Consider the following 25,967-nt stretch of genomic DNA (forward strand, 5'->3'; position numbering starts at 1 on the left):
ATAATGATTTTAATAAGTAATGCCCTACAACTGACATGTATTTGTGATAGATGTTCTATATTTTTGAAGCATAGTGATTTAATAAATGTTTTTAAGTGAACACGTATGTCAGTAGATTTCCAAGTCAACTTATGTTAAATAAAGCCAATTGATTTCTAAGAAGTTTTGGCAACTCTTTTGCAGTCATTTCTTCCAGGAAAGCATTGACTATTCCCTCTGTATCCACTACTGCAAGTTCCTTCAAATATGCATAAGGTTTGCTCAGAGCAAATGGATGCCAGCTGATTAAATAACCACACATACCAGGAATCAAAAATCCTCCTTCCCTGTAGGATAATATTTCTAGCAATGTCATTCTGTATGAGCACAGTAAGAGATACATCAAACTTTAATTTTTGTTCTTCCTGAGGACATTTCACTATATATTCCAAACCACAGACCTCAGGCCAGGTTAGTCTTCCTAACCCGAGCAGGGTCCTAGTATTGTCGTTACTTTTGTATCATGACAGCATTTGTCTATGACCATGCTCTCAACTTATAGTTGAGTATTGTGGCACTTTGGCCTGGCCCATTTTGATGCCAGGGTAGCTCAAAGTTTTCCCTGGGTCCTTTCAGTCCCTCATCAGGACCCTGCTTTTGGGGTGCTAGGAACTAAGGGCAACTGAATTAAGAAAGCAGATGCCCAGGAGTAAATATTATTCGGAGTCATTCAGCTCCCAAGTTACAAAGCATAGTATTAACTGTCTTCCTGTGTCCATACAGAAAGGACATTGCTTTAAGGTCACTGTCACTGTCATCCCATTGCTCATTGATTTGTTAGAGCAGGCACCAGTAATGTCTCTCATTGAGAGACTTATTGTTACTGTTTTTGGCATATCCAATATGCATGGGTAGCTTGCCAGGCTCTGCCGTGCGGGCTTCATACTTTCGATAACTTGCCGGGCTCTCCGAGAGGGGCGGAGGAATCAAACTCGGGTCCGCCGCATGAAAGGCGAATGCCCAACTATGCAAACCATAGTTTACAGATAAACAAAGAAATGGGAGTGACTCAGGAGCACTGTGATGGGTGTAACCCGATAAACCTACATTCCCTGCTGCAAGACTGAAAGGACAAACCCAATGTTATCCTACACTCACTTCCTTTCCCCTCCCCCACTCCTCCAGCTCAGAAGACAGGACTCATTGGCCCCATGGCCCAACCCAAGCCTGGTACCCCCAATCCCAGGCAGCATTTCATGCTTCCTCCAAGTGTACTGCTCTCTTTGATTCCTTTATGGCCCAAGGCAACCTAACATCCCGCGTAGCCACTCCTAAGGTTCAGCTCTACTCCAGCCTTACCACAGGTCGGTAGGTTTGCCCAGAAGCCCACCCCAGCAAATTTCACTTGTATTTTAACTTGTCTCTGTCCCTCTGTCTACACCAGCTGAGGCCCCAATTCCTGTCATTATGTTCCTTAATCCTTGATAGAATGAAATATATGAAGCAAAAATCTCTTCTATGAGAACTTCATTACAGGTGAGGACTTAAAAACTCAAGAGGGAATTATATTTTAAGTATGCTATACATTCCTAATAAAATTATATTTTAAGTATGCTATACATTCCTAATAAAATAAGACTAATAAAAAAAAGAAAAAAGAAACAGAACTTCACTTGGCTGAAACTTTCATTTGATCGAGAGAAAAAGTATATACCTAGATCACCTCTGTATATTCTTAACTCTTTCTACACTACTCTATGTTCCAAAAAAGCACTATTAGTGATGAAAGTAAAACTGTCTTCATTGTCTTTGAAATGTACATGTTAAAATTTATAAAACGGTTGTAATATAAGCTCTTACTTTTTAATGAATTTGATAAGTTCTGATTGAAGGAGATCAAAATGACCAAATAATAATACAATTATAAATATTGTGCCATGAGTGGTATGTGATAATTTTATTAAATATACCTACAAAAACTTGCTGTCTTTTGAACACAAGAACCTAAGCTATCAATATGTTGCTTAAAACTAATTCATTCTAGTGTATGCTTTCATGGAGTTTGTTCTCTGGAGCATATAATGATGGGAAGGATTTAATCATGTCAAAGCAATATCATGTAGTTTCCTGGACTGCATGTTCTATGAATATTTATAAGATTTATAAATTTGATCTCCTTCGAAACCCTCACATCAACAATTCTTTAAAATAAAAGCAAGGATGGAATGGAGAATAAAACATTGATGAACCAACTTCAAGAAAATTTAGAAAGAACTGTAATCTGAGGTCAGGCAGACAAAATAAACACGTGGATTCCTCAGAGATCATTGAGCAGGAATCCCCATGGATCTCTGATGGAATGACAAAGCAGTGGATGTTTTTAATCACTATTTTCCATCACGATGGTTTCCCCAGTGGGAATATTTTTCCTGTTTTTCCTTCTTGTCTCAAGTGTCTCACGTCTGTGATAACATCTTAGTCATTCAACACTGAATGTCTGGAAGTTATCCACATGGAACTGTTTCCTTTATTCCTCAGAAGTATGTCTGAAACTTTTTATACGTTGGAAAGTTAGATAGGATCAGAGGAAAAATGGTGTCTAACAAGGGGCTATCTAGTGTTCTACCAGAAATTCAGCACCCAGAACTACATGATAAGAATCCTCCTTAGTTGCCACTGTTCATCATGTCCTGGCATTGAGACCTGGTGATGATCTGAGCATCCTTCTTCTCAGTGAGCCTTGCTTAATAGCCATTGTAGATAAAATGATAAGTGGACAGGAAATAGGACAAAAGAGAAAAAGACATAGCATACGACTTTGTAGTCTGAAAATAAGATTAATTAAATAAAAAAAATTGTTCATAGTGGGTCATAGCAAAGAAGATACATGATAATGATCACTTGTATCACATATCACTTGTCATCCCATTGCTCATCAATTTGCTCAAGCGGGCACTAGTAAAGTCTCCATTTGTCCCTGTTGCGTGCTAGTGTAGTCCAATGACATCTGCTCGCTCCAGGAAGATGAAGAGCCGAAAACCATTCCTTCAGGGTCTTGATGAAGAAATCTGACCATCTCGTGGGTGGGTGGCCATGTGTTCTTTTAATGTCCCATGGAATCAAGTCAGTAATAGCTCTAGTCCAGCGGTTGTCTCCAAATCACATTACATGTCCAGCCCATGTGATTTTTGACACCTTGGCAAATAAGACAGTGTCTCTGATTCTCAATTGTCAATCGAGGTTGGAACTTCGGATTCCTTCTCTCACTTGAGTGAAATGTGATATTCCAAGCATGGCTCTTTCGATTCCTCTTTGGGAGACCCGAATAACATTCTTATCCTGTTTTTGTAAGGTCCAGGTCTCTGAAGTATACGTTAGTGCAGAGAGAACGGTGGGGTCAAAAATATGTGTCCAGAACCAGAGGGTCTTCGTCCTCTTAACAACTTCTTCTATGCTCTTGAAGGTGTTCCACGATGCTCTCTTCCTCCTGAGCAGTGCAGGTGCCAGGTCATTTGTCATGTTGAGTTCTTGACCTAGGTACACATAACTGCTGCATTCAGAGATGTTTGTTTCATTGAGAGCAAATGGAACGTCAGGAACTAGTTCGTTTCTCATGAATATTGTCTTTGTGAGAATCAGTCACAGCCCGACCTTTCCACACTCACAGTTAAAGTTGGCCAGCATTTGTGCTGCTTGGCTAATGTTTGGCGTTATGAGAACGATGTTATCAGTGAAGCAGAGGCGGTGTAGTTGCCAACCACCCATCTTCACTCCCATTTCTTTCCATTTCAGTCATCTCATGACATCCTAGAGGGTGGCAGTGAAGAAAGAGTTTCGTTGAAATAGTGTCACTCTGCTGAACCTCTCTCTTTCCGTCGATGATCACTTCCTTGTAGAATGGTGAAATCCTGGTGTTGAATCCGTAACACAGCTCATGGAGGATCCTGATGTACTGAGTTTGAATACCCTGTTTGGCTAGGGCTTCGATGACCACTTCAGTCTCAACAGAATCAAAGGCCTTTGATTTAAAGAAGGCCTTGATAATGATGCTAGTGGAAATTTCTGTTTCTTAGGAACTCCAGTGATTCCCAGATAAAGTCATATATTAGAGGCCCCCAGGCAGCATATATGGTTCCCCAAGCATTGCCAGGTTGATCCCTGAGCACAGAGACAAGAGTAAGCCCTTAACAGAGCCAAAGGCAGCCCCAGTGCCCCTCCTTCCCCCAAAATAAAGTCATATGTTAAAGATAAAGGTGTATAAATTTTATTCCTGTATGATCACAAAAGATATGTCAGAGTAAAACAAGGAGGATAATAATTAGTGTATAAAGGAAGTTTGATTAATACAAAGAAGCAAATAAATCAAAGTAAAGAGATTGATGCTTGTATCCAATATTAGAGAACATGCTAATGAGTTATAAACCTGAGAGGAAGAGAGAAAAAATACATCTCAAGCACGTATTAGTTGAAAGTGACAAAAATGCAGTGATAAACCAATATTTCTCCATTTTAATTCTAGAGAATAAATAATTGGTCCTGAAATGTGTGGGCATTCCAATTGGAAATTCATAATTTAGAAAATAAAACTTGCACAGACATGACTGGAAGGCCAGGTACATAGGACTTCAAGCTGTCCTTTACACTGACCACTATGGGACTCACAGCTGGAACTACCTCCAGCACACTTGCATCATTATTTAATGAAGTTTTAGTTGTGACAAAAAACCAAAATTATTACCCCTATGAGATCAGAGTTCCAAAGTGCTGAAGTAAGAGGATGAGGGCCAGTGGGGGACAGAGAGATTCTTTATGGTTCAATATGTAAAAATTTCGGAAAAGAACTTGGAAAACACTGATGCTTTATATTAACTATTATGACTAAAAGTCTTAAAAATAGAGAATAAAAATAACAAAACAGAAAAATTAGAACAACCATTAGAACTTATATGCATGATAACTTGCACTGGGGCTAAGAAAAGCTATATAAGCATTTATAGTGAAAAATAATCAAAGTAGGTTGCTTTTTTTCCCCCCTCCCTTGCTTTTTGTGTCACACCTGGCCATGCTTAGAACTTATATCTGGCTCTGGGCACAGGGATAATCTTGGCACTCACAGGGGATCAGATATGTAGGGGATTGACCCTAGGCAAGCACATGCAAAGCAAGCACCTTACTCGCAGTGTCATCTCTCTGGCCCAATACTGTCACTGTCATCCCGTTACTCATCGATTTGTTCGAGCAGGCACCAGTAATGAGAGACTTATTGTTACTTTTTTTGGCATATCCAATACGCACCAGTAGCTTGCCAGGCTCTGCCGTGCGGGCTCCATACTCTCAGTAGCTTGCCGGGCTCACTGAGAGGGGCGGAGCAATCGAACTCGGGTCGGCCTCGTGAAAGGCGAAAGCCCAATTGCTGTGCTATCGCTCTAGCCCTGGTCCAATACATTGTTTTTAAATATTCAAAATAACAGCAGAAAACTAGAAACAATAACAATGGGTACTTTGAAAAATTTAGGGAAAATGAAGTTTTCAATATTAAGGCGAAAAGCATTAACTATATAAGGCAAAATAAAGAGAAATTTTATCATTAAAAAAAGAAATCTTGGGAACCAGTTCTTCTCCCTGCCCTGACGAGACATGAGTTGCCTCCGACGAATGGCCACTCTGGCTTCTGAACAGCCATGGTCCCAAAGGCACACAAAACAATCTTGGAACCCAGCCACTTTTGGCAGAAATGCTCCTGGACTGGGAATTAAGCTGTGGCCCTGTGCCACTCAGGGAAGGAAAGGGCATTGTCCCTTCTGCCTTTTCCCCTTGGCAGCAGCATGGTGAGCGCCATCTTTCAGAGCCTATTGGACATATGCTCTTAATTATCAGCAATAGAAAGTGGACTATACACCGAACATGAAGGCCACTCAATACCTCTATTGCAAACCACAACACCCCAAAAGGAGAGAGAACAAGATGGAATGCCCTGCCACAGAGGCAGGGTGGGGTGGTGGGGGGATGGGAAGGGGGTGGTGAGAGGGATACTGGGATCATTGGTGGAGAAGAATAGGCACTGATGGAGGGATGGGAAAACGATCACTGTATGAGTGAAATTCAAACACAAAAGTTCATAAGTCTGTAACTGCACATCACAGTGATTCTCTAATAAAAATAAATTTTTTTAAAAAAAAGAAAACAAATTATCTAATGATGCCTTTTCGGCAGGTCTGATTTTTAGGGGAAAATTCCAAATAATAATAGTGGGTCTTCTGTTGAAAAATTGAATGTAATCAATGGAGAGAGTAAAGTGGAAATCATCTGCCACACTGACAGGGCGAGGGGTGGGAGGGGGGTATGCTGGGGTTCTTGGTGGTAGAACATGTGCACTGGTGAAGGGATGAGTGTTTGATTATTGTATGACCAAGACTTAAACCTGAAAGCTTTGTAAATGTTCTCACGGTGATTCAATTAAAAATATTAATTTTTAAAAAAGAAACCTATGAGTCAATAAACATACAAGAAGATGTGGACAAATAATTGCTAAGAATTATGAGAATAAAAAGTTTTCTGTTGTAACCAAAATAAATTATTTTTGACATTAAAATAACATCAAAGAACAGAAAAGAATAAAACTCAAAAATATACCTACACACAAATGGCCAGTTAAATTTTTGACAAATTTTACAAAGTTTTGGGGCCTCCTCAGAGGGGATGGTCTCCAGCTTCCCTCCCCACTGTGAGCAGAGCTCTCCGCAGCCGAAGACCTCCAGAGTCTAGCCACAGCCATGCTCAAGGCCCCTCTCCACACATTCGGACAAGCATCACGCATGAAGGAACCGGCAGAGGAACCCAGGTGTGTGGGACCCGGGACTGAGACCTCCAAGCCTGCTCGGATCCTCCAAGCCTGCTCGGATCGGGACTGGGCCTCCTCCACCCAGATTTCCCATTTCCCAGTAGCTAGGCAGTCACACCCAGGGTGCTGTGTAATCCTGTCAACAGCCAGCATCTAGAGACTTAACAGCAAGCTCCTGGAAGCGACCACGCGATATCTTATAGCCTTGTTCTCCCTCTGGGAGAACCTGGCAAACTCCTGGGAGTTTCCTGCCCACATGGGAGAGCCTTGCAAAGTCCCCATGGTGTATTAATATGTCAAAACCAGTAACAAGCTGGATCTCATTCCCCTGACCCTGAAAGAGCCCCTGGTACGGCAGGCATTGTTGGAAGGACAAGAAGAGAGAGGCTTCTAAAATCTCAGGGCTTGGACAAATGGAAATGTTACTGAGACCACTTGAGAAATTCGATGATCAATGGGATGATGATGATGATGATGATGATTCAAAGTTTAAAAGAGCAATCAGTTCAACAATGCTTCTAGAACAATTTGTTTTTCTAGAACAATTTGTTATCTGGAATTTAAAAGAAAATAATAATCCCTAATCTTACACAACATGCAACAATCACAATCAAAGAGGAGGGGCTAGAGAAATAGTACAGTGGTTAGGACACTTCCCTTGTATGTGCCTGATCTGGGTTTGACTACTGTGCATGTATGGTACCCAGAGACCCAGCAGAATGATTCCTGAGCACAGAGCTAATGAATAACCCTGAGTGCTGTTACGGTTACTAAACAAAATGAAACAACAACAAACAGTATGATAAGTAAACCCATAGAGCATATAGAAATACTCACTGCACAGCACTGTCGTCCCATTGCTCATTGATTTGCTCGAAGGGACACCAGTAACGTCTCCATTGTGAGATTTGTTGTTACTGTTTTTGGCATATTGAATATGCCACGGGGCGCTTGCCAGGCTCTGCCTTTCGGGTGGGATACTCTCGGTAGCCTGCTGGTCTTTTCAAGAGGGATGGAGGAATCGAACCCGGGTCGGCTGCGTGCAAGGCAAATACTCTACCCGTTGTGCTAGAGGGGCTGATAAAGTGTATATATACATATATATGTATGCATATATATATATTTTCACACATCATCATCATCACTGTCATCCCATTGCTCATCGATTTGCTCAAGCGGGCACCAGCACCAGTAATGTCTCTCACTGTGAGACTTATTGTTACTGTTTTTGGCATATTGAATACACCACGGGTAGCTTGCCAGGCTCTGCCATGCGGGTGTGATACTCTCAGTACCTTGCCAGGCTCTCTGAGAGGGGCAGAGTAATCAAACCTGGAAGTACTAAAAATATAATAAAATAATCACGAGATACATATATCAGGAAGTGTAGGATAATGTTGCCACAGGTATCTTAGGTTTATTTGGATTATTCCCATCACAGTGCTCCCATTCCTCTGTTTATTTGTAACTTCTTTCTTTGTGCTCTGTTGACTTGTAAATATTGTTTTCTTCTTCTCTTTAAGTCACCACTCCCAAGCTCCTCCTTGGTAACCTCCTTAGCAACGGACTTTTACCTGGGAAGTAGCCCCAGTAGGGGCAGGTTGGAGAAACCCTATTAAGGCCAACCTGAACAAAGGAAGGGGGCGCATATGCCGCCTGAGCCCACGTGCTGCTTGTGCCCATATGTGGCACCCGAGCACATGTGTTGACTGCATTTCCTCTCTTGAGATGTGTACTTTCATGCTTTCGTGACTAGTGTTAGAATGTGTGTAGGGACTCTCTCCGCCTTTGGAGAAGCCAGTGTTCTTTCCTGAGTGTGTTACTCTCTCTTTGTCTCTCACTCTCTCCCCCTCCATGCCTTAAAAAAAAAACCCAATAAAATCTACTTCACTGCTTGTCTACTCCTAAACTTCCTTTCTTCGAGGCGAGACAAGAACCCAGTAACCCTGGGTCCCAGGTGGCAGAGGCGGTTGGGGAGAAAGTGACCGTCTTTACCTCCCTGCTTCACATAAGTCACCCGTGGGGCCCACCGGTATCAAATACTCATAGAAGAACAAATTTATGATGTTATATTAGAATCAGATTTTTCAGAAAATGCAAAGCATGAGGCATAAAAATCCATGGTTGGGAAAATATTCTGTAATTTTCAGCTACTATTCTGGGCTATTTGTTCTTTTTCCCTCCTTCAGGAGTTCTCACCAAATATTAATGTTAGTTTACATATATCTTTTCTTATTTCATTTTTCTGCCCTATTTTTCATTTATTTTTTTTTCTGTAAGGGGTATTTGTAAGGTACTAAGGAGAATTTTAGACACTTACATTTAATTTCAGTTTCTAAGTGATTTTATGCAAATTATTCCTTCTATTTTAAATGGCATGCTGCCATTCAAACCACATTTGTTCTTACCTTTTAGTAGAAGAGTTTTTTTCTACTGTTCATGGTCAGGGTAGCGGGATACCTATAGGGATTTAGTGATTTCCTTTTCTGGCAGAATATTTAAGTTATAATTTTAAGCAATGAGATTCCTGACTAAAACTTAAATTACCAGTTGTAAGGAGCTTAGCCGAATTGGGAGTCAGAACTGAACTGACTGGTGTTGTAGTCACAACAAATAAACACAGATTAAGTCAACAAAAAAGCAAAATTGAAAGTTAAACATGGAGTTTTTAAGTCTTTTAAGGACCTGGTTATCCAAATTATCCTGTCCAGGATGACAATATTCTCTTTTGCTTTATTAATTTCTATAGTGCTAGTGTATTTACTGGCTCCACTCGAGCAAATCGATGATAACGGGATGACAGTGACAGTGATACAGTGACAGAGTATTTATGAACTTCTCTTTTTTTCCTTCTCCTTCTCGTACTCTTTCTTCTCCTTCTTTTTAAGCATTTTTTAAAAATTTTGTGTACTTGGATGAGCCTGAACCTGTTTTCATAGGCTTGGAAGTTGTTGGACTTGTGTTCAAGCGTTAGATACCTCACTGGAGTCATCTCTGCAGAGAGGGAAGAATGAGGTTATGCTTCTCACTGAGAGTTCAGACACTTCTTTATTATTTGAGTGCTTTTTAATTTTGAGGTAATAATTTTGTAATTTAAAACAAATTAAAAAGCAACTATCTCGCAAGGTCAAAGGCAGCTAGGAAGCTAGCTAAGATAAAGTGTTGACTTACTTTATTTTTTAATTTAACAAGAGGATGTAAATTATTAGTAAACTTGATCACAACTATGTTGGTGACTGAATGCAGTAAGGTCAAAAGAAAATTTGCTTTAAAAGTCAGGTAGTTCAAAGTATTTCATCAAACTTTTAAAATTGATTAAAGCAACTCATAATAAAAGATTCCTAAGTAAGTAAAAATATAAGGCACTGAGTATGAACACATGGTGGACACAAAGTTTATATGCTTTTAGATAGAACTTAATATATAAAAGATGCTAAAATACATTTTAAATTTTTGGCATTTAATATTGGTTAGATTAAATATTCACAGCAGATTTTGACAATAATTTATAGTGCTTTAAATTTAAATGCGAATAAACTTTCTTTCTGAAACAAATTTGAAATATTTAATGGAAAGATGATATTGGTAATTAAACTTGCATTATTATGTTGTTAATTCTAAACTTTCAATTTCTGTGAATTTAAATATTAGCTGTCTGAATTAAGTAGTCACCAAATTTAAACATAACATGTTTAATAATATTAGCAATAATATTATTAGATTACCAGAACTTAGCAAGCCAGACATCTAATTTGTTGTTGTAAAAGTCTAATTTTGTAAGCATTTATTCAGATTGTTTTCTTGTATAGATGACTGTTATTTATAATATTCTTTTTGTAATAGTGGGTGCTGTTCCTTAGATTCTTGCCCTCAAGGACAGAGAACAGAGCCGATAATGCAAATCACATAGCGAGGTTTATTGCTCCACTTAGCTGGGGTCCAAGTATCCGCCTGATGCAGCAGGGTTCAAAAAGGACCCCAAGCACTAAATTCAACAAGTTCTTATACTTTTCTTTTGACAAGGCAGCATTACTCAGTAAGAATACATATATATTTTGTTGTCCTGTCATTGTTATTGTTTTGGCCCACAACATCCAGCCCACCTCCCTGACAGTTACGTTCCAGGGGCCTAATCTTATTCTGGGGATGTAGTTTTTGACAGAAGCATCTGCTTTTTCTGCTTTAACAGTTCTGCAACCCTCCACCCTTGTTTACTAGAAATGAGCTAGTTCCTTGTTTCTGGAAGAGGCCTAGACGGCTGGAAGTCACAGAGCCTGTCATGATGGTACTTCGGCTTAGCTGGCCTTAATGGTATCAAAACTGAAAGTAAGAACTTGGAAATTGAATGGCCAAATTAAGACAAGACTTCATTTAAGGGATAGGAAATGATAAGGAAATAAAAATTCAAGGAAGCTCCAGTCTGTGGGAGGGTCTCGTGAAGGATTCTAGAGAAAGGAGAAGTCCTTTCCCTTTTATACCTTTTTAACAAAATTGTGGCATGGCAATTAGCATTTCTTTCTTTAATTTCAAAAATGTGGAGAGAGGGGAGATGCTGAAATGATTCTTTTCTGGTATCTGGTCTTGTAGATGACCTGGCAGGGCCTAGATCATCTAGGTTAGCAGGAACCACCTAGGACAACCTCATGATGTTCCATTCTGATGTCTATCTTTTATTTATTGATTTTTTTAGGACCATATTCCAAATCGTACACTCACTATTCCCTTTTGTCTCTTTTACTATAGAGGAGAGAGGAAAAATGAAATTCAATGGCTCCATATGTAGGAGGCAAAGAGTTGGAGGGAAAAAGAAAGGCTTGGTGATTTATATTGAAAAAAAAAAAAAGTTTTCTGGATCTTAAACCCACCAGTAGGCTTTCAGGCCTTTGAACAAAAGACCCATCTCTGAAGTCCAAGGAAAACCATTGAGATGCAGATTTGCAGGGCAGAACTCTGATGGATTCTTGGGAGGTAAGAGGTAGGGAATAGCCAGGAATCCTTCAAGAATGGAGCAGGAAGCACTCAGGGCTTTATGCCCCAGGAAAAGTTCCATTAACTCCTACTTGTAAATACTTTGAATCAAAAATGGTTATGGAAATTATCTATACCTTACCTTCTCCCAAAAGTCCCCTCTGTGCTTTTTCATTCCACAATGGAGGAGCCCATTTTCTCTCCTAAACATGAATCTTCCCTCACTTTTGTCTAAGTAGTTTTCTTTCAATGGAACTATTTGCTTCACTCTCTCACCTCCTTTTCTGTAAGGGGAAATGACATTACTGCAGTGGCTGTGCTAAAGTTAGGACTGACTTTCCTTATTCTTCAAAGAGGAATTCTGCACTCCAACTCGAATCTATGGGAAAACTTGACTGGTGAGGACCAATTCAAACTCTGCAGAAGAAGTGGACATCAGGTGTGTGGCTTGATCATTGCTTCATGGAATTGGTACGATGAGAGTCCCTGCCTGGTAGGTGCTGAGAGCAGACTACCTATCCTGGCTCATTCCAGATTTTTCCCTGAGTGGAGAGAAGAAAGCACAGTTTTCTGGAGGCTACATATCTCACTCCCCACTTTATCAAGTCAGCTGCAGCCCATGGAAGAGGAAGCCGGCAGAGGACCCGGGGCTGAGATCTCCAAGCCTGCTCGTATTGGGACTGAACCTCTTTCGCCCAGATTCCCCATTCTCCAGTAGCTAGGCAGTCACACCTAGTAACTGCTCCAGCGCCCGTGTAATCCCATCAACGGCCAACATCCAGAGACTATAAAACCAAGCTCCCAGAAGCCTATAGCCTAGTTCTCCCTCTCGGAGAATGTGGCAAGCTACCGAGTAGTTTCCTGCCTATATGGGAGAACCTGGCAAACTCCTTGTGGCATATTCATATGCCAAAACCAGTAACAATGATGGGTCTCATTCCTCTGACCCTAAAGGAGCCTCCAATGTGGCACCATTGGGAAGGATGAGTAAAGGCTTCTAAAATCTCAGGGCTAGGACGAATGGATACGTTACTGAGACTGTTCGAGAAATTGACAATCAATGGGATGATGATGACGATGATGATGATGATGATGATGATGAAATAAAATAATGGGTAAGAAATAGAATAAGTATCTTAATATTTTCCATCAAGAATTTTAGGCAGAACTGGAGACATAGTACAGTGGGTAGGGAGCTTGCCTTGTAGACAACCAACCTGGGTTCAATCACTGGCATCCCTTATGGTCTCTCAAACTTACCAGGAGTAATTCCCAAGCAGAGTAATTCCTGAGTAGTCCATGAGAGGAATTGGCAGAGGAACCCAGGTGTGTGGGACCAGGGGCCGAGATCTACAAGGTTGCTCGGATAGGGACTGGGCTTCCTCCACCCAGACTTCCCATTTTTCAGTAGCTAGGCAGTCACACTCAGAAATTGCCCCTGGCGCCATATAATCTCATCAACAGCCAACATCCAGAGACTATAAAACCAAGCTCCCGGAAGCATGCAGCCACATTGCGGCCACACAACATCTGATAGCCTAGTTCTCCCTCTTAGAGAACCTGGTAAGCTACCAAGAGTTTCCTGCCCACATTGGGGAGAGCCTGGCAAGCTCCCCGTGGTGTATTCATATGCCCAAACCAGTAACAATGATGGGTCTCATTCCCCTGACCCTGAAGAGCCTCTAATGTGGTACCATTGGGAAGGTCAAGTAAAAAGAGGTGGCTAAAATCTCAGGATTAGGGCGAACGGAGATGGGCTAGGATGAATGGAGATGTTACTGGGCCCACTCGAGCAAATCGATGATCAATGGGATGACAGTGATACAGTTCATGAGAATTGCTGGGTTTTACAAAAAAAATCAGTAAGAATGTAAATATCTAGTTAATATGTAGACATAAAGATGGCAGATAGAACTTAGATTTATTAACGTATAGTCAGTCTTCACTATCTAGAAAGTCAAGTGTCTGATGAATATCAGGATGTTATACATCCTCTCTTGGACCTTCTGGTGGGAAGTGGGTTGTTGAGGGTTAGAAAATGGGTCCAAAAAAATAGCTAAATCTGGGGGATAGGTATATTTCAGTGGTAGGGCATTTGCCTTGTATGTGTCTGACCCAGGTTTGACCCTCAGCAGCCCTTACGGTCCCCCAAGTGTTTCCAAGATTGATCCCTGAACACAGACCCAGGAGTAAGCCTTGAGCACAGCCAGGTGTGGCCCTAAATGCCTTCCTCCCCCCAAATACTTAACTTTGTCTCTGCATGTGGGTTTTATGTAGGACTTTCTATGGAGGGAGGAAAAAAAGTTTTTCAGCAGTATATTTTTTAAAAGTAGCAAAGTGACAAAATGAGTGTCCTCTCCTACTACCAATTTATCTTTTCTTCATGCAATTCCTTTGTTTTAGAGCATTTAAATATACCTAATGTTGAAGACAAGGAGGAAGGATTGCTGTGCTTCCTTACAAGTTCCAGCAATTAGAATTCTGCTTTTTTTTTAAATCTTTGCATTGATTTAGTGTTCCCTAGCTTATGTTGATTTATCTATTCTTATAGCTACACATCATTTTGTTGTGGCTAAATCGTTGCCACTGGTAGGCTTCAGGGGTCCCGCCAGAATCACATTCTGCCTTGCTTGGGTGCTTGATGTGCTGGGGATAGAGTCCAGGACCCCAGACCCTCTGTGGCCTGTATTCAACCTTGATGGAAAACAGGAAATTCCTCTGAAGAAGCAATTTTCTAACTACAGTGAGGCCCAGGGAGGGAACTGCATCTCGTAGGCTGCAGAGACCCAGATCTGCCAGCATGAGTAATGTGAGAGTTTGTGATCAATGTAAGGCTGTCAGATGCTCCCATGGTCACGGTGTCTTCGTGATAAGCGCTGTATAAAAAGGTTTGTTTGACCTAACTTGGAGAACAACCTTTTTGGTGTAAAACCGAGCTGAGTCCACTGTGGCTCTGTTGTCCTGTTATTCATTGGTTTTGCTTGAGCAGGCACCAGTAACGTCTCCATTGTGAAACTTGTTACTGTTTTTGGCATATCAAGTATGCCACGGGTAGCTTGCCAGGCTCTGCTGTGCAGGCAGGATACTCTTGGTAGCTTGCCGGGCTCTCGGAGAGGGAAGGAAGAATCAAACTCAGGTGGACCGTGTGCAAGGCAAACGCCCTACCCACTGTGCTATCGCTCCAGTCTGTAGCTGAGTCCACAGGTAAAAAATAAAGCCATTCTCTTTCCGTCTTCTCTGAGTGCTCTCTGGTTCCTCAGGGAACGTGGTCTAACTACCACTACTTGAGCCACACCCATCTCCCCCAATGTTTCCTTTTGATAATTTAAATTTTTGGCTAAAAGCAAATGAGAAAAGACAGGTGCCAAATGGAGTTTTCATGCCAAAGCCCCACAAAGCTGATTCCTTACCCAACTGCTGTTTCTGTCTCTTCCCACAATGAAATTTTAAACGAGCGCATCTGAGCTTTTCTTGTTATTTCCTGCATGATAAGAACTCCCTGCACTTCCCTGATGGAAGATGGCTTTGTTGGAAGTAATCTCCTTTGCTCCTGATAATAATCTTGCCTCATCTCTTTCTAACTACAAAACCTTAGCAGCCTCTTGTAAAGCTCTTTCTTTTACATGTATCATTCATGAGTCTTTTAAGACAATCAACTTGATTTCTATATTTATTCAGCCAGAATTTTTGCGATTTACCACTTTAAAAATAAGCTTTTATATCTGCAAGACCTAAATGCCTTTAATTAAGTGAATCAGATCCCTCCCTGAGATGATCAAGAATCAGTTAGGGCAATGTTCCTTATTTAAATTCAATTTGTCATGAACTTCACAGGAGCACCAAGATCAGAGAACTTTGGCAGAGTTAAAGCGAAAGATCATCACATCTCTCCTTATTTTTCTTTTCCAGTTATTAATTCTCCCTTATTCCAAATAGTTTTTATTATCCTTTGTAAAAGAAGTCATGTAGAAAACATACAAACACCATATTATTTAATTGATGTGGTGCATAGAGACTAAAAACAAATGAATGAACTGAATAAAGCAAAACAGGGGGCTGGAGAGATAGCGTGGTGGGTAGGGTTTGCATTCTGCAGGGCTGACCCAGGTTTGATTCTCATCACTACATATAGTCTCATTAGCCCTGCCAGAGTGATTGCTGAGTTTAGAGCCAGAAATAAGCCCAGAGCACTGCCGGGTGTTGCCCCCAGATCATCATAATCATCATAAAAACAACTTTAAAAATAAGCTTTTGGAATATAAACCCAGTTAGTGGGATTTAAAAGGGAAGTGGAAAGTAAGTGGGTAAGTCAGGTAAAAGAATAAAATTATAAAATTGGACTTCAGTAATGAACTTAATGTTGTTGTAAATAGTATATTTTATTTTTCCTTTTTTAAGTAGATCAGTAGTATTATTATTTGTGTATATAAAATATTTCATATCCAATTATTTGCTGATAAGCAACTAGATTTTGTTCAGCTCTTGGTTATTATAAGTGAAGCTACAATAATAATCAGTGCACAAGAGGTGGGATAACTGAATCATATGGAATTTCTATTATTTTCTGAGGGATCTCCATATTGCTTTCCAAAATGAATGTACCAATTTAAGTTCTTGCCACCAGTATACAAGAGTTTCTTAGCTTTTATATTCTTTCCACACTTGTTTCTTGGTTTTTGGATAATAGCCATTCTCCCAGGTTTAAAATGAAATCTTGCTGCTGTTTAGATATGCAATATTCTCACAGTAATAGCCACTCACTGCTTGTGCCCATTGGTGCCTATTAAATGGAAAAAATATTTTCAAATCAGAAACAAGGCAAAGACACAGCGTCAATCTCCAAAATATGCAAGTAACTTTTACAACTAAACAACAAAGAAACATACAGCCTAATTTCAAAAATGGGTAGAGAATCTGAATATACTACTTCAAAGGAAAAAGTCATAGATATTTAATTAATAATCTCAAAACTCATAGTTCCGTTTGTTAAGCTGATTTAGTTGCTACTTCATTACTTATTAATTAATTATGAATATTCAATTACAAAAATATTAATAACCACTAATTATTAATAATAATTAATAATTACCAATTATTATACTTTGTAAAAGAAGCTTTTTATTAATAAGCTATTTATTGATGGCTTCAATCCATATGAGTGTAATTCTTTGAAATGTTTTTAATTCACTGTGTTGCTAGGCTTCTGATGAGTATACGTTTCAGCAGCATTTCTCTGCCTTTCTCTAACTGTGACCCCAATCATGATGCCTTCCTGTGACATCCCTGATAGTGTTCCCCTAGGGTCATTCCCCTGCTAAATACTACTTTCACCTGTGTTCTCTTGGAATATTCTGAGCGTCCATATGGCCTTTTGTTGGAAAATGCTGTTGTAGAATGGAATGAATCATAAAGTTCACAAGAACAAAACTTTCATTTTTACACCAGTACATTTTCAGTCAATGATGACTACACTTCTGAATGCACCTCCAAACAAACCTCATTATTGCTCATTAATAAAAGTAGAAAACAACTATTTATTTTCCAAGTAAACACTCAACATGTTCTTAGTATGTGCCAAACAATGACCTAAATGTCTTCCTGTTATTATTAACCTTTGAAAAATCTTTGTGAGGCAAGTATTATTTCTGCTTTATTGGTGAGAAGAATGAAGCACATCAGGTTTGAATAACTTGACGGATACACCTCTTGAGAGTGAAACAAATCATATCTACATTTGGCCTTCAGAATTAGTGCTTTTAAATACCAAGTGAACTATTTTCAAAAGCAATCCGGTACTATATGGAGACCTGTTTGTGGTTCAACAAGTGTTTCCCAATTAAAAAATAATAATAATAAATTAAAATGCAAAGAAATAAATCAGAGCAAAGTTTATATAGAAGGATTTATATATTATTTCATCCATGTGAATGTATTATCTTAAAACTATATGTCTCCTTTTTTTTTATTGAATCACCATGTGGAAAATTACAATGCTTTCAGGCTTAAGTCTCAGTTATACAATACTGAAACAATGATCCCTTCACCAGTGCACATATTCCACCACTAAATAAAACCCCAGTATACCTCCCATCCCCCACCCACTTAGCCCCGCCTGTGTAACTGATAAATTTCACTTTACTTTCTCTTTACTTTGGTTACATTCAACATTTCAACAAAAAACTCATTATTACTGTTAGGAGTTCCCCACTAGAGTCAGACCTGCCGTGAAGAGATACGAGGTCGCGTGGCTGCTATTGTGGCCGTGTGGTTTTGGATTTCTGTATTTTAGCAACTAAGTCCAGAAAAATTTCTTCCAGAAGTTGGATCATTGCAAGCTTGTATCTCTCATTAGTGGTCCTCATAATATGGCGATCGCCATGCCCTTCCTCCCCCCACCCGGCAAGGAAAAGGCAAGAGAGAAAGAAAAACCCTTCCCCTCCTGGGCAGGCATGGGAGCTCGGCTTAGTTCTCAGTCTGGAGACATTTCTGCAAGGAGCTGCCGGTACGGAAAGTAGTTTAGCTGGCTTCTGGAATCATGCTCGTGCAGCTGCGGTGGGGCCGCACACTTGCGGCCGCTGGGATCACATCTCGGCCTATGTCTCTTTTTCTTTGCAACCTCCTTCTGGAGCAGTCAGAGTAATTCTGATGAAAATTAATTCATCACACCCATTAAAAAGGCTACTTGACACAGCAAACAGACAGGGTGGGGAAATATCTCGAAATGTTAGAGTCCATGCTTAGCAATCAGGAGGTCTAGGTTCAACCCCTGACAGTGAATGTTCCCCTAAGAACAACGAGGCACAAGCCAAGAGTAATGAGCTGGGAGTAGCTCCCAAGCATGTCTGAGTTAGTCCAAAACACATACAGAAATAAAATCAAACAAACAAAAGTCAAAAGAAAAATGGAAAAACAGAAAAGATGAGCTGGTAACGATGTGAAGACATTGGGACCGTTGGACAACGTTGATTGGAATGTGAAAGGGTGCAGCAATTCCCCTGTGAAAAACAAAATGTCCTCAAGACATTAAAAATAGAATTTTCAATTATTCAGCAATTCCTCCCAGGAAATTCAAAATAATTGACAAGTGGTTCTCAAGAGACATTTGCACATGCATGATCATAATAAAATCACGCACATTAAGTAAAGGGTGGAAACTCCCCAAATGTTTACCCATGGAAGATGGATAAGCAAAATGGAAGGTAAAATGTGAAATAAGCTAATTACAAAATCATAAGTATGATTTCATGAATATGAAGTATCAGTTTCAAATTCCAAGAAACAGAAAGGATAAAGGTGTTTCCCAAGGGCAGAAAGAAGAAAAGCCTGGGAGTTACTAATTATGGATGCATAATTTCAGTTTTGCAAGATGCAAAATTTTTCTAGATGGAGTGAACAGTATTGTGAATATACTTAATCCAATTGAAATATGCAGAAAGTATTTATGATGATTTTCACTGATGTACTTTTTAATCACGATTGAAGTTTTTTAAATTGTCTATACTAGGAAACAGCCAAAAGTGGAAAATAGTCCGAAAAAAAAAAAAGGAAGAGCATACTAGAGTTCTATGGGATGAGTTCAAGAGGAACCAATATAAGAATCATTGGAGGTCCAAAAGAACAAGAAGACAAATGTGGTAAAGAAACAATAGAAATAATTGATAAGAACTTCCCAGAGTTGAGGATTATGGACATCAAGATCTGGGGGACCTGAGGAGTACCAGTGAAAACAGACCCAATTAGTAAAACTCCAAGACACATTATACTCAAAACGACAAGACACAAAGATTGAGAGATAATGCTGAAAACAACGAGATCCCAAAGGGAGCCTACATACCAAGCAAGGCTCACAGGATGTAGAGCAGGTCTATGAAATGAGACTCTACAAGCCAGAATAACACGGAAAAGTCTAGTATAAAAATTCAATGAAAAAAAAAAAGGTTTTCAAGGTAATCCCTAAAATATCTGTAATATAGTTAATATATATTTATATATAAAAAAAGAAAAAATGAAGTGAAATTCATTAGCTATACAGTAGGGGGTAGGGAGTGGGGGCGGGGGTATACTGGGGTTTCTGGTGGTGGAATATGGGCACTGGTGAAGGGATGGGTGTTTGAATATTGTATAACTGACATATAAACCTGAGAACTTTGTAACTTTCCACATGGTGATTTAATAAAAAGGTTTTTTTTTAAAAAAATTCAATGAAATGATACCTCCCAAGAATGTTCTATCCAGGTCTACCAGTCAGAACCCTAATATCGTGATCCAGCTCACTTCCGACCCCAGCAGATATTCTGCCCAATTTTGCTGATTTTGGTGCCATCTTTTGGACATTTCAGGTATGCTTCTTCTTTCTCGTTACCACGTCTTACTCCAAACACATCTACATTTATTTAAGAGCTACTCAAAAATTGAGAAAAAAAAGATAATATTTTTAAAAGATAAAAGTTTAACAATATTAAACTGCAGGTCATGAATTAAAGCCAATGTACCATCCTTTTGCAAAACAAATCATTTTTCTATATTATCTATTTACGTGTTTCTGGTCATGCATAACCATAAAACCGGTATTGATAAGTAACTCAATGTTCATTGACTTCTTATATTGAAAGTTGATGTGTAACTTTTGGTTCCATTATGTCGTATATCAGAAATATTTATGCTATAGGTACTATTTTCATGTGATATATTTAATGACCAGTGATTATTCTGAAAACCTGTAAATTGGCGAATGATTATGACTATTCAATTTATATATTTACTAAATGTATCATACTATATTGTTTACTAATTTGGGAAAGATTTGCATATTTCATTCAGTAAACTTGGACAAAACTAACAAATATAAATGTATTTAACCTTGAAAATGCTTAAATATTTTAATAGAAAATATATTCAATTTTGAAATTATAAAACATTATTTCAAAATAGTTTTTAACTTTTTGTTGTTGTTGAGTCATGCACTGTTTTGCCTCAGATTAGGTTTGGCCTCAAAGTTATAAACCCAAATGAGTCATTTCTAGGCCCCTCAAATTCTATCAAATATTACTGCATAAATATTAACAGACCAGTAACAGAGATTTCTTTTTAACTTAAGCACCTGGAACAAGCATATTTTTGTTTTCTAATTGTTTTAATAATGATACACATGATCAATTGATAAAAACAATGGATTAGCTTCAAATACAACCAAAAGAAACACTTCTCGAAGTATATTTAGTAAAACTTGCTATCTTTCAGAGAGAAAGAAAATGTATCTATCTTCAATAGATGAAAGGTAGAGGAAAAATAATATAAAAAGAAATAATTGGATATTTGAAGTGTTAAAGATACATTTCATTATGTGAGCTTATGCTTATTATCACTGTTCCTGTTCCAGTAACTACAGAATACAAATTTAAGGTTTCACTATTTTAATGAGTTTATCATATTTCTAGCTAACATATGCTAATTGGATTTCAGACTTAATGTCCCATGGTATAATTTTAGTATGGAGGATGAGCATTAGTCTCTAAAACTATGAATCATTTCTATCAAACATGATTCAAAATAAAATAATAGTAAAACAGACATTAAAGCACTATTCTGTGCTAAATTATATTTTTCAAGATATCCATAAAAATAGCACATTATCCCATTTTGAATTACCAACATCCATTGTTGTAGTCCAGATCCACATAACTTTGTATCTAGCATCACATGAAAATATTTCTAAGTTTGATCCATAAGAAAAACTCTTCAGACATATATAAGATACTTTAATTACCCTGTCAATTTTTCTGGAAAATTATAAAATATTTTGATAAAAAAGTAAAAGAACTTTATAAAGTTATGATAAATATTAAGTATAAAATAAACTATTGTGATTTTAAATCTCATTTTTACATGGTTTCATATAATGTTGCTTCAGATACATCCAAATGAGGTGCTGCATGTGGCAGTCTGTCTTTTCTGAACAAAAATAAAATTTTTGTTTTTATTTATTTGTTTTATTTGTTTATTCTAAACAAAGTAAAAATAAAAATTAAAAATCAAACCCAATGTTCTGCTCTTTAAAGAAACATGGTTGACCACTGAGATAAACATAAGAGTTGGAAAATTATAATCGAGGAAAACCACCTGGGTCTTTCATACTTAAATCAACTTCAAGCTAAAAAAAAGTAATAAAAAATATAAAAAATCAAGGGAGGTGCACCTAAGAAGACTTAAACATCCTTAACATAAATGTGTCAAATGAAGGAGCATCAAGATACTTATAGCAGGGCCTGGAATGATAGTTTGGTGGGTAGGGCATAGGGTCTGCTTTGCACTTTGCAGACCTGGCACTTTCCGATGCCAGATTGCAGGGAAGGGGAGGGGAGGGGGAGAACAGAAGGGGCGGATCAGGTTCCTTGAAGTCCTGCCTGGAACCACCCTAAGGGATGTACTATCTCCTGGTCCCTACAGTGTTTGTCTTTCTCTGCAAAAACATTTTTAAATGAATATAACGGCCAACATCCAGAGACTATAAAACCAAGCTCCTGGAAGAGAATAACACAGAGAATCTCTTGCCCTCGCACCTGGCTGTCTTCCCCGGGGCCCCTCGAAGAGGGTGGGCCTCAGTTTCCCTCCCCGCCCAGAGCAGAGCTCTGGGCACCCAAAAACCTCCGGAGCCTAGCCACAGCCATGCTCAAGGCCCCTCTCCACACGTTCGGACAAGCCTCACTCATGAAGGTACCGGCAGAGGAACCCAAGTGTGTGGAACCCGGGGCTGAGACCTCCAAGCCTGCTCGGATCCAGACTGAGCCTCTTTCGCCCAGATTTCCCATTTTCCAGTAGCTAGGCAGTCACACCTAGGGACTGCTCCACCTCCCCCCATGTAATCCCATCAACGGCCAGTATCCAGAGTCTTAAAAGCAAGCTCCCAGAAGCTCAAGGCCACGTATGACCCTGAAATGAGCCTCCAACGCGGCAGCGGCATCGTTGGGATGGATGAGTAGAGAGAGGCTTCTAAAATCTCAGGGCTAGGACAAATGGTGATGCTACTGAGACCATTCGAGCAATTCGACAATCAGTGGGATAATGATGATGATGATGATGATGATGATCCATAGGTTGTCTCTTTTTATCTCCTTACTTCTTTTTACTGAAGCAATTGCACAGCGTATTTGCCTTGCATGCTGCCAACCTAGGTTTGATCCCTCCGTTCCTCTCTGAGATCCCGGCAAGCTACCCAGAGTATCCCACCTGCATGGCAGAGCCTGGCAAGCTACCCATGGTGTATTCGATATGCCAAAAACAGTAACAACAAGTCTCAGAATGGAGACGTTACTGGTGCCCACTTGAGCAAATCGATGAACAATGGGATGACAGTGCTACCTCTTCTTTTTATAGACGTTTCAAAAATTGAATAGCAATAGTTCACAATAATGTGGAGATTCAGGTATTTAGTCAATATCCTACACAGCTGTATGTAAGACAAGCAAGAGCCCTGCCTGTGGACAATTGCTCTACATTCTTTTCTTTAGTGACATAAAATGTTTTATTTAGGAAATATAAGATAGACAAGTGCAATAGAGGGAGAGTGAGTGACAGTAACAGAGGCAGAGAGATGAAGCCACAGGCAAAGTGTCCCATAAAGGAAAGAAATTTATACTCTGATTAGGAATGTGGACAATTGAATACACATTTCAGTTGTCAACTGTTATTAGGATAAAGCTATATCTCTGCTAGGGTGAAAAGCTTGTTTTTACATTGTACTCCCTTTTAGGAGAAAATACTTGCAAATATTTGCATACTTTATGCCCAATAGTATATAAAAATGTGTAATTCATATATATTAATATAAAAATACAGTATATGTCAGTGGTTATGTTTGTAAGGCAAGCTTTTTAAGGATTACTTTAATAGTAGAAGCTTAAATTTGTAATTATTATGATGTTTAATATATATATTTAGATTCTTTTTTATTTAATTTTTTCCATCTATTTATTTTTTAAGTTTCGATTTGGACTGGAGTGATAGCATAGCGGATAGGGCATTTGCCTTACATGCAGCCGACCCAGGTTCGATTCCTCCATCCCTCTTGGAGAGCCTGGCAAGCTACCAAGAGTATTCCGCCCACATGGTAGAGCCTGCAAGCTACCCATGGCATATTTGTTATGCCAAAAACAGCAACAAGTCTCACAATGAAGACATTACCAGTGCCCACTAGAGCAAATCGATGAACAATGGAATAACAGTGCTACAGTGCTAAATTTTGTTTCAGTTTCTACATTTTTTTGTTTTTTGTTTTTTTTGCTTTTTGGGTCACACCTGGCATTGCACAGGGGTTACTCCTGCCTATGCACTGAAGAATCACTCCTGGCGGTGCTCACGGGACCATATAGCATGCCAGGAATCAAATCTGGGTCGCCCTAGTGTAAGGCAAACACCCTACCCGCTGTACTATCGCTCCAGCCCTCAGTTTCTGCATACTGACCAGAAAGAATTAATAGGTAGTAAGGAATGCTACTACTTTGGACTTACGAATGCAGCACCACACAGAAGTCAAGTCAGTTTGAATCATTAATTAGTGTGCCTGGAATCTAAATCACTAGTGATTGAAAATTATGCAATCACTTGGTCACTCTAACTTTCATATTGTGCATATCTGAAATAAAGATCATCAAAGTACATATTTTATAGGGCTTTAATGATTTGATCTTTTTATGTGCTGCACTTATTGGAGTTTTATTAAATATGAGGGCCATTCTATTATATAATATCAGAGATCCCAGTCAGGCTATTTCCTAAATTTTGGGCTTTAGTTAATATCATTATTTATTATGCTATCTCATTAATATTTTAGTGCTATACTCCATAAAATTTCCAAAAATTTTAAATTTTCTTCAGGTTCTATCAATTATTTTCTGAGCTCTACAAATTACTTGTATGTTTCAGCCTTTCATTTTACTTTTAAAATTAGAAGATATTTAATTCTAAAATTTATTTATTTATGTTGGTTCTTTTTTCTTTGCTTATGTTTGGATGCTACACCTGGTGGTGTTTAGGGCTTACTTCTGACTCTGCCTTCAGCAAGCACTCCTGGAATGACTCTAGGGACCATATGAGGTGGTGGAGATTGAACCTGGGTCAACTATGTGCAAGACAAACACCCTACCCACTGTACTATCTCTCCAGCCTCTCTAAAAGCTAATTCTTCTTCACCAGGTAAATTCTATGACTTTCAAAAATTGCAATATTTGCATAGCAGGTAAGGCATTTGCCTTGTATGTGGCCGACCAGGGTTCGATTCCCCTGGCCCTCTCGGAGAGCCCGGAAAGCTACCCAGAGTATCTCGCCCACACTGCAGAACCTGGCAAGCTACCCGTGGCATATTTGATATGCCAAAAGCAGTAACAACAAGTCTCACAATGGAGACACTACTGGTGCCCACTCGAGCAAATCAAATGAACAATGGGATGACAGTGCTACAGTGATACTAGATATAAATTAAATATATATTTTTTAATTTTTATTTTTTTAAAAATTTTATCACCATGTGGAAAGTTACAGAGTTCTCAGGTTTATGTCTCAGTTATACCGTATTCAAACACCATCCCTTCACCAGTGCCCATATTCCACCACCAAAATCCCCAGTATACCCCCCGCCCCCCACCCCAACTGTATAACTGATGAATTTCACTTTATTTTCTCTTCCCCTTGATTACGTTCCATATTTCAACACAAAACTCACTATTGTTGTGGGAGTTATATCCCCAAACAAGATAACCCTAATAAGGAAGCATTTGATAATTAGTTTTCCATTAAAAGATTGTATGTTTTCAGGTTTTAGAAAAGGTCGCGCGGCCGCGCGGCTCGGATGTGTCCCAGTCCCGAATCCTGGAGCCGTGTTAGTTGCTGCTCAGTGTCGCCAGGGCTCCATCTGGAGAAGGTGTGCTGGCGGCACCTCCTCCTTCCGGCCCCCTGGTGTTGCTGGCCCCGATTCGGGTCCGGAGCATTGTCCGGGCCGCGTTGCTCACCAGAATGCCTGCTGCTTCTCTGTGGATTGTGGCAGCAAGATGGCCTAAATTAAATATTTGAAACTAACCTTTGAAACATCTAAAACTTAAAATTAATAATTGAGACAGATAGATATTTCCCATAACTTATATTGACATCGACTAAGAATTTTTCTATTTTTCTCCCTGACTGATTT

Source organism: Sorex araneus, chromosome 4 (assembly GCF_027595985.1).
Source record: "Sorex araneus isolate mSorAra2 chromosome 4, mSorAra2.pri, whole genome shotgun sequence".
Classification (NCBI taxonomy): Eukaryota; Metazoa; Chordata; class Mammalia; order Eulipotyphla; family Soricidae; genus Sorex; species Sorex araneus.